We start from the raw sequence: 10,019 nt of genomic DNA, 5'->3' as shown, positions 1-10,019 counted from the left end.
TGTTAGGTCTGAGCCCTTTACCCCCCTCGCTCCCCTCGGGCAGGGAAAGGCTCTGGGCTCTCTGGCCCCCAGCTCTGTGTGGGGGATATTAGTGACTTTCTCACCCCTGCAGTTGCACAAAGCGCGGCAGGTGTAGCGCTTCCACCAGGCACCTGAGGTCGGAGAACGGGGGCGAAGGAACAGGACAAGCCCAGGCTCCTCTAAGGACCAGGAAAGGGAGGGTAGGAGGGGGCTGGGGCTGGCTCGCCCGCTTGCCTCGGGGAGTCACCTAGCAGCCAATAACGCTGCAGAGCTGTACAGCAGGTGGCGTTAGAAAGCGCTTGTTCCACCTCCAGAGCTTAACCCCTCTCGGCTGTTGCATGCATATACGCTGGGATGGGTGGTCCGCTGCTAAACCACCATCTTTCCTCCGCTCGGGGAAGCGCGCCGCTGCTCCCAGCCCCCGTGGCAGACTGAGGCAAGGCTGGTAAGTGCCCGTCCCTGAGCAGGGAGCAGCAGCCGCCTCGGCTTCTGTGCTTGCAGCCCGCACTCCTCTAGGAGCCAGCCGCCCCGTGCTGACTTTGCAGATCCTAAGAGGAGGCTGATTTGGGAGCAGGCAGATTTGGGAGGCCAGTGTAAACGGTCACCTTAAACCTTGTCTGCTTGCAGTTTTCAACTGCCCCTTCCTTGGGATGCGCCTCGAGTCAGTGATTTAGGGACCTAGGCAGCAGCAGCTCGCAGAAGGGTTGAATCCCTCACACAACTGACTTTTCTCCCCCCCCCCCCCCTCCAAGCTGGTTATTTTATGAAAAAACCTCAACAAACTCTGATTTTATTTCAGCCTAACCATGTTCTCAGATTGTTATGGAAACCTTTGCAGCCCACCAAACCCTGTTCCGCACTGTAAACTTGAGACGGAATGGAACCGCTAGGGCGAAGAGCGCTTCAACCTGTTCAAAGACGAGAGAGTTAATTTCCTTCTCGGTGTGGTTGTTAATCTGCATTGCGATTGCCCCAAAGTCTGTGCATGCATTAAGGCAAGGAAGAAATTCGCGGGGTTCTGTAATCTGCTAGACTGTAATATGGTCGATGCACTTCCTGGTTAAGCTCGTTTTATAGTACGATCCTGTAGTCTAATTGGCGTTCTTGTTTTACTAATATAAACTACTTGGAATCGGAGTTGAAACGCTTGTTGTGAAAGTGCTGCTTCTGTGGCATTAAACGTTGCAAAAGTGTTTAAACGAAGCAGATTAAATCTGCAATTAAAATGTATACACTTTGTTTAAGAAATAGCTACATCTCCTAGCAGAACTCCCTGCAGTAAATGCCCTGATTTTAAATACCCTGCGATCCTGTGTAAAATTGGGATTCAACTACATATGTGAAATCAAAACAGCTGATTTTTTTTTTTACTGTCTAGTTTCTGCACTGTCTTCAGTACTTTTTTTTTCTTCTTCCTTCAAAGAGCTTTGGGATAGTATCAGCTGCTTTTCATTTCTTTTGAAATACACTCTGTAAAAATGGTTGGAAATAGTTCTTTACTGCCGCACTGGTAACTGTTCAACTGTAAACACCATTCTTGCATCACCAAGGCTAAAAGCACCTTTTGATTGGAAAAGTGAGGGATACTATCATGCAGTTCATAGCATCTATCGTGCTGCAGGCGATAAACTGTCTTTGGAGGAGCTCAAGTTGTATTTTTCAGAATTATACAGGTAGTCTCTGCAGTGTTTAAATATCCTGAATATGTTGTGTTAAATAATTATAGTACAGGGTATGATAAAACATGTCCCCATTTTTTGTGGTTTTCTTTGTTCAAGCAGTAGTTGAATGTCAAAATGATAAATTTATCTTTCAGGCAGTGTGTCAAGGATGGTACAGGTTTGTTGGGTAACTAGAAGGCAGCTAATCTTCAGGGATATCCCTTTGTGTCCCCTAGTATATGGCTGTAATAGCTGTTTTAAAACTGTCTTAAAAAGATCCCAAAGTGCTATTAAATATGAAATTAATCAGGGCAAAACATAATAACATTTTTACCTGCATGTGGAGAAAAATGGGGTTGGGGAGGTACACTGTAAACTCAGCACTTGTTTAAAGGCTTTTAAAAGTAGCATAGCTTGTACTCAGTGGTCATTTTTGGTTTACATGCACGTCATCTCCTATGTCCAGTGCTAGATGGCTTATAAAAACATAACTTCTGAAGTTGTACGCTGAATGTTAATAATGCAGCACATCTATTTTGTCTTTTTTCTACATTAACACTTGAGTTAGTGATTGAAATAATGGACTTTTATATGCTCCTTATTTCCTTAACCACTGGGTTCTCAGGTTTTGACTTAGCCATCTTCATATTTCAATTTACTCCATGTCTTACTACTCATCAAAGGTCAAACCACGTAGAAACCTATTCTTTATCTGTGTTGGAAACAATAAAGAATGATGACCAGCAATAAACCTGTGATGACTGGTTTTCTTTCCCCTATCCCCCCACGTTGGTATGGTGAGCTAACCATTTGTGGAGGATGTTTTAAAAGGATGTTTGGCCATAAGGAATACTTGTTGCCCATCGTCTTCAGTTGTCTCACATGATTTAAACCTTTATTGACATGAAACTAGCATTTTCAATATTTAATTTTTCTAATAAAAGAAAAACATTGTGTATCTTAAATAATATGAGATTTTTAATTTTATATTTCTGGGGAGTAAATTGTCTTTGAAGTTTGTGAAAGAAGCTGTGCAGAAGATGGAAGACAACTATTCATATTGTTATATCTGCTATGAGCGATAAAGGAGTGTGGTGAGGGGTAGGGGGGCGGAGGGGAATTGATAAACCACGAGAGCTAGTACAGTGTATCTGATATACATGAATTTCAATCAAAGTATTTGAGAAAGGGGCCTGGTAATATTTTTTACAGTTTGCACAGGCTGTGCTTTTACAGATGTCTGATGCTTCCACAAGTTAAGCGCTGAGGGAATAAAAGCTTTTCAGAAGTTTGAACATAATGGGCGAACTTTTTAACATTTGAAAACACTAAAATGCGGTGTAAGTAATACCTTGTCAAAGATGAGAAAGGTAACCTTATAATAACATTTACGAGGATCTTCAGAAATCATAATGCTTCTGAGATAAATAGATACAGTACAATGAACTTTTAAAAATTAGAGCTTTCAGACATGTATACTCTTTAACAAGTATATAAGCAATAAAGAGGTATTTTCATGCTTGAAAGAAACTTCTCAAAATGAGATAAAAATGTACAATTAATGCTAACTTACAGTACTAATTAATGGTAAAGAATTACACTCTTAGCTACATTATTAGTAATTATTTGCATTTCATTATCACCCAAAAGCCCTAATCGTCATCAGGCCTCCATTGGTTATATGTAGGTGGTGTACAGCATTCACATTGTATAACAAATACCAAAGAAAATATTTTCCAGTGGGGTACATGCCTAAAGAATGGAATTTTATACTTCCTAATGTTGCAATACTAGTCTAAATACAACGGTATCTTTTTATTTGGGGCTCTTAAAAGAATTAGGCCCTGATCCTGCAAAAATGTCTGTGTGTTTAATCCTATGCACTGTGGGCAGTCTCATTCATTTCAATGGGACCCATCAAAGAGCATTAATTAAACGTGCACGAGTCTTTGCAGGATCAGGCACTTAGTAATAATGTGATCATTTAAAGTTCTTAAAATTCAAAAGCAGAGGAATCCTATACCCATATATTATCTTTTAAAAGTGCTAATGTGGGCTTTCAGTTAGCCTACTGTTTAATATTATAACTTGTGTGAATATTAATATGAGGAGCCTGATCCTTCTCTAAGTCAATGCTAGTTTTGACATTTACTTCAATGGGGTTGGGGAAAGTGTATGGATTATCTGATTATTGTTTACAAGTAAGTGGCTCTTCTCACTAAAGACTATCTAAAAAGCCTTTCCTCAAAAGCTGACCAGAAATCTGTTTTTTTTACTATGTTTCTGCGCGGAATATCTATCTTATCTATCTATCCATATTTATATTCTATAATTTGGTCTGATTTTATTATGTAATTAAAAAAAAACCTTTTTGTAATCCTCTGAAGAAACTAAAATACAATAAACCTCACATTTAAGGGTTAAAACTATATATTTTGGTTTAACATGATCTTTCAGTGATCATGTTTCAATAGGTTGTAAATGGAAGACCAGACAGATGGTAGCTGCTGAGCTCCATATGTATGCACTAGGGGAAAGAAGTGATTTGTGGTCTGGGGTCATGTTACCTCCTACTTCATTACTTCTGGATCAGTAACGATATTCAGGAAAGCTCTCTATGTGTTGTAGTGGCTGCTTTTTAAGTTGTCTTGATGCTCAGGGAGTCTGAATTTAGGGATGGGATGTTTCTTCTTCAAGCTTTCTTAACTTCTTTATATATACATGTATTGTTGACAAGTGCTCAAGAAACAGGACTTTTATAATACTGTATTGCTTGAAATTGGCAAACTTATCTCAAAGTTTGAGTTTTCATGATTTTAGTAGTTACTTAGGCCTAGTCCATACTAGAAAAGTTTTACCATGGTTAGGGGATGTGACTTTTTACTGATATCATTATACCAGTATAAGTCCTAGGCTAGGTCTATACTACACACTTATTTTGGTATAACTAGGTCGCCCTGAGCGATGTAGTTATACCAACTTTACTCCCCAGTCACCCTCCGTGTAGACAGCGCTATGTCGGCAGGACAACTTCTCCCACTGACATAGCTACCACCTCTCACGGAAGTGAAGTTATTATGCCGATGGGAGAACTTTCTCCCATCAGCTTTGAGCATCTTCACCAGAAGCACTACTGTATCACAGCTGCGCCAATGCAATTTGTAGTGTAGCCCTGCCCCCAGTGTGGATACGGTTATATGGGTATAGCTTATTTTGCTTCCTGAACCAAAATAAGCTATATCAGTGTAAGCACTTTTATCCTAGTATAATTGCTTTCACACTTGGGGATGGGACGGGGGGTGGCATGGGTGGCGGCTTTAACTATCCTAGTATAATTAAAGCAGCAAAACTTTCTAGTTTAAGGGTGTGTCTATGCTACTAGTGTAGTATAGACATTTACTACAGTGACAGAAGGGGTTTTTCCATTACTGTAGTAAATCCAGCCCCTTGAGAGGCGGTATCTAGGTTAATGGAAGAATTCTTCTGTCGACCTAGCTGTGCCTACAGTGGGAGATACGTTGACCTAATTATATTGCACAGGAAATGAAATTTTTCACAGCCCTGAGCGATGTAGCTAGGTCGACCTAAGTTTTAGGTGTAGACCAGGCCTAAATAAGCCCCTACTGTGAAAGACCTAGTGAGAGAAAAGAGGGGTGTAAGTTTCTGTTGTTTTTTTTTTTTTTAAACTAAAATCCAAGAGTTTGGGAACCCTCATGTTCATGGCATAAACTAATTGGGGGAGGGTAGGAAGAAACTTCTGTGCAGGCAGGTTTGTTCATAACTCCCTATTGTAGGGTTTCTTGCCCCATCTGGTGAAGCATTTGGTATACGTCAATATCAAAGACAGGATACTGTACAAGATGGGCCACTGGCCTGATCCACTATGGCAGTTCCTCTGTTCCTGTGTGTGTACAGATATGTATGTAAGATGCCCTTGACCAAGGTACTGGAAACGAGGAAAAAGAGATAGGACAGTATGAGGCTGTAAGCACATATAGAAACATAATTATTGTACAAAGAACATGAAAGCTATTAAAACTCAAGCACATACAGCTTGACTAGGAAGTATAGTATGAAAAGAAGAGCAGGGGAAGGCAAGTAAAGGAGAAATGATCATGCAGAGATAAACAGTTTCCAAATAATGAACATTTTAAATGATTTAACTGTAGTAATGGGGGGATGGCTAGAAGGAGACCTAAACAGAAAATGTGAAAAGGACGTCCAAAAAAGAAATAGTTTGAAAACAGTGACTATTGAGAAATACTAAAATGAATGAGATGGTCTGGATTCTAAAGCAGTGTAGCAATGTTCTACTTCCACTCCGGCTTGGAATGAAAACCTTTTTTTTTGTTAATAGGCAAGTAAAATATCAATTTTCATCATCCGTTGCAGCAGCATAATGGTAATAGTGAGTACATAGATTTTATCCATGGGCTGGCTCATTTTCTGATCAGTTCAGCCTTTCAAAATAAAGAAAATTCAAATTGCATAATATCTGTAGAAATTAACTGTAATTTTGGCAATTTCTGATCTATATTTCTTCAACAGGCAAGAACTCAAACAGCTGTAGTTCTGTACCATATACGGGAAGCACACCGTCTTCTGTATGCTTCTGTTTTGTCAGATTATGGTGGGCAGAAGAAGCCATGATGTAGTCCTGTAAAACATGGCCAGTGGTTAATCTATATCTAGCAGTACTTAGGGTCTCTGCTTAGGCATCTGATAACTTTAGTGTTCTTTGTTTTGGCTGTGGTACTCAGAACTGGTTTCCTAGCCATTTTCTTTTTACCAAAAATAGAGACCAGAATAGGAACTGAGATTTGCATTATGTGAGAGAAATAATTCCTGGGCACAGGAGTGCAGGAACGATTTGTATAGTGGGGTTGCTGAGAGCCATTGAACCAAGCTGTTAACCCTGTATATGATGGAAACCATTTCAAGCCAGGTGGTGTGGCAGCACTGTCAGCACCCCAGGTTCCAGCAGCTATGCCTGGGCATAACACATGATCTCTAAGATATTGTGATAATGACAGGCTCCAAACAGCTCCAGCAGTTCGGTACAGGTATAAACAGTAAACATAACTTATCCCTACCTATCATATCTTGTGTCACTGTTGCAACAAATTCCAGTGCATCTACCAATACTAAAAGGATATATACTGCAACATTTTGCAGTTTATGTGGCAGCATTTTGTAGTGTGTGACTTACTTTCAGTGAAAAATAAATAGCCTATGTTTTTTTTGGCATCTGGGGGTGGGGGCTGTGGCAGGTTGACTGACATACTACCTAGGCTGTGGCACACCTCAAAACCCCAGGCCTAGATTTCTTGCTCGCACTTCTTTTGTGTCGGTAATTGACACTCAGTTGTGTGCTATGTCATAAAATATTCTGATACAGAAAAAAGAATATTTCTCACCTATTTACCTATTCAATTTGTATTCAAATGACTATTTATAATATGTCCGTTGCCCACAACATGGGCTGATTGTCGGTATATCAGATATGGTGAATAGTCATTAATTTATGGGATTAAAGCTCTCTCTCTCATGGCTGAAACCAGGGGTCACCCAATGAAATTAATGGGCAGCAGGTTTAAAACAAAACAAAAGAAAGTACTTCTTCACACAACACATAGTGGACCTCATTGCCAGGAGATATTGTGAAGGCCAAAACTATAACTGGATTAAAAAAAAGAATTAGACATATTCATGGAGGAAGGTCCATCAATGTCTCTTAGACAAGATGGTCAGGGATGTAACCCCATGCTCTGGGTGTCTGTAAGCTTCTGACTGACAGATGCTGGGACAGGATGACGGGGATGGATCACATGATGATTGCCTTTTCATTCCTTTTGAAGCACCTGGCATTGGCCACTGTCGGAAGACCATTGGTCTGACCCAGTATGACCATTCTTATGAAACCAAACCCCAATTTCCAAGCACTTCTGAATTTCAACATACTTGATTTATATTTTCTTGGAGAATAAATTTATCCAGGAGTCTAAGTGCCATATACTCTATATTTTCTGGAAGAACACAGACAAGCCTACTCAGGGGCATTCAAGAAGCAGAACTTCTAGGGTTAAACCTTTGGGAACTGGGTAGAGGAATAAGTACAACTTCCCAGAATGATAAATATCTGAATTTAGCTTTAACTTTATCATCAGCCCAAGTTACTTTATTGGGCAAATTCAGACATGCTATACAACCTGCAGTCACGTGGCCCTATGGATCTGAGGGAGGAGTTTGCAAACACTATACATGTATTGTTTTTTGTGTGTGTATGTGAAAGAGTAGCTTGTCATTTTAAGACATTGTTTGTTCAATGATGTTTTTTCCTGCTTCCTTAACCTTGTCTGTGTTACTTTTCTAAGTATAATGCACTTACACTCCTGATATGTTATTTTCAAACAGAATCATATAAAACTTGCATTAAAACTTCTCAATTTTTGGTCAAACTGTGTCTGAATTTCACTATCCTGAGCACAGGTATATTTAATTGTATCCACTTGGAGAAAAGGTTTAGTGCAGAAATTACTGCAGGCTCTTCAAATACTTAAATTATTTGACTTTTTGATGCTAAGCAATTTGGACTTTCAGATTCAAATTGAGCCCTAAGTGTTTGGACAGTGTACTGAAATGATCAAGCAAAAAAATATAATCGGACAATGGTTGCTCCACGGTCTAATCTGGCTGAAGAATAAACAAATGTAGAGAGGCTTTAAAATGTCACATGTAGCAGTAAGATAAATGTTTGGTTCATAGAAAAGAAAACAGCTTATGTGTTTAAAATAGCAGAAAATTACTTATGCTAAGGGAGGTGTAGAAAGACGATGAAAATTTGGTATGTGAATAAAAAGAGGGAGATGCATGAGTGAGAAGTGGAAAGGTGGTGGTAACTCAGAACTAAGATGATATGTGACAAGAAAGAGTTCTGGTGAATGAAAACAGAGGAAAGAGAGGAGGCAAACAAGGAAGCTAATAGCAAAAAACTGGGACTGTGAATGTGTTCAGAAAGATCACTGGATTGAAACCATGGAATGACAAAGATGGAAGAAAAGGCATGAAAAAAGACATGATGCAGCTCTGGTTTTAGTGCTCTGCAACAGAGAGGAAAAAGATTGGGGAGAGAGAGGGGGGGATGGAGAAGAATAGTTTATGCCACTCAGGCCTTGTCTACACTACGAGAGTAGTTCGATTTTACTTAAATCGAATTTTTGGAATCGATATTGCAAAGTCGAACGTGTGTGTCCACACTAAGGACAGTAATTCGACTTTGTGAGTCCACACTAACGGGGAAAGCGTCGACATTGGAAGTGGTGCACCTTGGTCAGCTATCCCACAGTTCCCGGAGTCCCCGCTGCCCATTGGAATTCTGGGTGGAGCCGCAAATGCCTTCTGGGTAAAAAAAATGTGTCCAGGGTGCTTTTGGGTAACTGTCGTCATCCGTCCATCACTCCCGCCCTCCCTCCCTGAAAGCGCCGGCGGGAAATCAGTTCGCGCACTTTTCTAGTCAGTGACAGCGCGGACGCCACAGCACTGCGAGCATGGAGCCTGCTGCAACCATCACTGCAGTTGTGGCCGCTCTCAACGCCTCGCAACTTATCATACACCTTTCCCTGAGGCAGATGCAGAAAAGTCAGGCGAGGAGGCTACGTCAACGCGGTGATGGCCTGAAGTCTGAGAGTAGCACAGACCTCTCAGAAAGCAGGGGACCCAGCGCCGAGAACATCACGGTGGCAATGGGTCATGTTGATGCCGTGGAAAGGAGATTCTGGGCACGGGAAACAAGCACTGAGTGGTGGGACCGCATAGTGCTGCAGGTCTGGGATGAATCCCAGTGGCTGCGAAACTTTCGCATGCGGAAGGGAACTTTCCTGGAACTTTGTGAGTTGCTGTCCCCTGCCCTGAAGCGCAATGACACCCGGATGCGAGCAGCCCTGACTGTCCAGAAGCGAGTGGCCATAGCCCTCTGGAAGCTTGCAACGCCAGACAGCTACCGGTCAGTCGCGAACCAGTTTGGGGTGGGCAAATCTACCGTGGGGGTTGTTGTGATGCAAGTAGCCAAGGCAATCGTTGATGTACTGCTGCCAAAGGTAGTGACCCTGGGAAACGTGGAGGCCATCATAGATGGCTTCGCAGCGATGGGATTCCCAAACTGCGGTGGGGCCATAGATGGAACTCACATCCCTATCCTGGCACCGGACCACCAGGCCAGCCAGTACATTAACAGAAAGGGATACTTTTCCATGGTGCTGCAAGCACTGGTGGACCACAGGGGACGTTTTACCAACATCTATGTGGGATGGCCGGGCAAGGTTCATGACGCTCGTGTTT

The 10,019-nt window shown here is 41.5% G+C and overlaps 1 protein-coding gene across 1 annotated transcript in view; it reads left to right on the top strand.

Moving 5' to 3' along the window:
• The first annotated feature begins 385 nt into the window (after positions 1-385).
• THSD7B (thrombospondin type 1 domain containing 7B) overlaps positions 386-10,019 on the top strand; it is a 509,128-nt gene continuing 499,494 nt past the window's right edge. Inside the window, exon 1 of the mRNA XM_054043281.1 lies at positions 386-466. The gene's annotated coding sequence lies outside the window, so the exon portion shown is untranslated. The remainder of the gene's footprint in view (positions 467-10,019) is intronic.

Source organism: Malaclemys terrapin, chromosome 11 (assembly GCF_027887155.1).
Source record: "Malaclemys terrapin pileata isolate rMalTer1 chromosome 11, rMalTer1.hap1, whole genome shotgun sequence".
In the NCBI taxonomy this organism is placed as follows: Eukaryota; Metazoa; Chordata; order Testudines; family Emydidae; genus Malaclemys; species Malaclemys terrapin.
The sequence above is the reverse complement of the archived record's forward strand: the minus strand, read 5'-3'. Positions and strand labels throughout refer to the sequence as shown.